Genomic DNA, 2,817 nt, shown 5'->3' on the forward strand with positions numbered 1-2,817 from the left:
AAAGCATCCGCAACCTCGTTGTGAACTCTAGGGATGTGTTTGAACTTCACCGATCGAAATTGCTTGCTCAGATCATGCAAGCATTGTCGGTATGGTACGAGTTTTAGATCTCGTGTTTCCCATTCTCCCTGAATTTGATGTATCAAGAGGTCCGAGTCTCCCAAGACCAAGACGTCTTGGACATCCATGTCGGCAGCCATGCGCAGACCCAGAATGCAAGCCTCATACTCGGCCATATTGTTGGTGCAATAGAAGCGTAGTTGAGCCGTAACAGGATAATGCCGTCCTGTTTCAGAAATGAGTATTGCTCCTATTCCAACCCCTTTTGCGTTTGCAGCTCCATCGAAGAAAAGCTTCCAACCCGGTTCCTCAGGTAATTCCAAATCAGTCGTATGCATCACCTCTTCGTCAGGAAAGTTTGTTCTTAAAGGCTCGTACTTTTCATCAACGGGGTTCTCTGCCAAATGATCGGCCAGCGCCTGGGCTTTCATGGCCGTCCTCGTCACATAGACGATATCAAACTCTGTGAGTAGAATTTGCCATTTTGCCAACCTTCCCGTGGGCATAGGTTTCTGAAAGATATATTTCAATGGGTCCAAACGGGATATGAGATAAGTAGTATATGAAGACAGGTAGTGCTTCAACTTCTGAGCTACCCAAGTTAAGGCACAACATGTTTTCTCGAGTTGAGTGTACTTGACCTCATGTACTGTGAATTTCTTGCTAAGATAGTAGATGGCTTGCTCCTTCCTACCTGTGTCATCGTGTTGCCCCAATACACAACCAAATGAATTTTCCAAGACCGTCAGGTAAAGAATTAGGGGCTTCCCGGTCTTAGGCGGGACCAATACGGGTGGATTAGACAGATACCCTTTGATTTGGTCGAAAGCCTCCTGACACTCTGTCGTCCAACCTACTACAGCATCCTTTCTCAGCAGCCGAAATATGGGCTCACAAGTTGCTGTGAGTTGAGCGATGAACCGGCTGATGTAATTGAGTCTACCCAGCAAACTCATTACCTCTGTTTTGTTCCTTGGCGGTGGCAAATCTCGGATGGATTCAATTTTGGATGGGTCTAACTCAATCCCCCGTCGACTGACGATGAATCCTAGCAACTTTCCTGATGGAACCCCGAATGCGCATTTGGCCGGGTTAAGCTTGATATCATACCTCCGGAGTCTTTGGAAAAATCTCCTTAGGTCTGCTACATGGTCCTCCTGACGCCAAGATTTGATGATCACATCATCGACGTACACCTCGATTTCCTTGTGTATCATGTCATGAAACACAGCAGTCATTGCTCGCATGTACGTCACCCCGGCATTCTTCAACCCGAACGACATTACCCGATAGTAGTAGGTTCCCCATGGCGTAATAAACGCTGTCTTCTCAGCATCCTCCTCGTCCATTAGGATCTGATGATAACCCGCATAGCAATCCACAAAGGATCCGATCTCGCGCCCAGCGCAATTATCGATCAGGATATGAATGTTGGGTAACGGAAAATTGTCCTTGGGACTTGCTTTGTTGAGGTTGCGGTAGTCGACGCACACCGTGATTTTTCCATCCTTCTTTGGGACTGGCACCACATTGGCCAACCACTCGAGATATCGAGTGACCCGAATGACCTTTGATTGCAGCTGCTTAATCACTTCTTCTTTGATCTTTACACTCATTTCTGTTTTAAATTTTCTTAGTTTTTGCTTGACCGGAGGGTATGCCGGGTCAGTGGGTAATTTGTGAACCACTAAATTGGTGCTTAATCCAGGCATATCATCATATGACCAGGCAAAAACATCTTTGAATTCCCTGAGAGTTTTGATCAATTCTGCTCTGACATTCGGCTCAATGTGGATGCTAATTTTGGTCTCTTAGATGTTATCAGCGTCTCCTAGATTCATGGCCTCGGTGTCATTTAGGTTAGGCTTGGGCTTCTCTTCAAATTGGCACAGTTCTCGGTTTATTTCTTCGAAGGCTTCACCTTCGTCACATTCAGATTCATCGTCACAAACGTCCTTTTGCATCATTGAGTCGGTTTCAGATTGATTTATTAGACTAGGTCGAAGATCCGCTGTGCATGCCATGTCATTAGAACCAGTAAAAAGAGAACTGTTCAGAAAGAAAAAGAACAAAACAAAAATTAAAATGGGACGAAAGAAAAGAACTTTATTAAATTTGCGGGATAAAAGGGTTCACACTTTTACAGAAACGAAAGTAAAATTTGGATTACACCCTTGAATAATCCGATCAAACAAACAAACAAACAAAACATTAATCAAATCCTACTACCAAGACTCCCCTCGGACAGGAAGAGGAGTAACCGTCCAATTGTTGGTCTTGGCCTCAGGCCCCACAAATTGTATCTCTGCTCTGCTAGAACCTTCTCCAGCTTCCACCATACTGGCATCCGCGAATAGTCTCTCAAAACTCTGATTCAGGTCTTCATTTATACCGATCAAAGGTCCTTGAACCTTTGGGACCGGTGACTCCTTGGCACTTGCTTTGACAAAAGACCTTGAGAGGCGTGGTACTGGTTTAGGAAGAAACCAGACCCTCTTCTTCATTTTTCGCGCTTGCTTCCTGTCTGCTGCGGTTGGTTTGAACCCCAACCCGAAAGTTTCCAGATTCTTAGGAAGGGAGACAGGTTGGACTATCCCTTGAAGCTCGACTCCCAGGCCTTTTCCCGGCACAAATCCATTACCCAGCATTTCTGATACCATCATGACTGTTGCGGCAGCTACCCTAGGGTGCGGGATGATTTCTCCTTCAGAAATTTTGTTGGCCGACCCTGTATCGAGAATCTGGTAGACCCAAGGA

This window comes from Nicotiana tabacum, chromosome 10, assembly GCF_000715075.1.
Source record: "Nicotiana tabacum cultivar K326 chromosome 10, ASM71507v2, whole genome shotgun sequence".
NCBI classification, from domain to species: Eukaryota; Viridiplantae; Streptophyta; class Magnoliopsida; order Solanales; family Solanaceae; genus Nicotiana; species Nicotiana tabacum.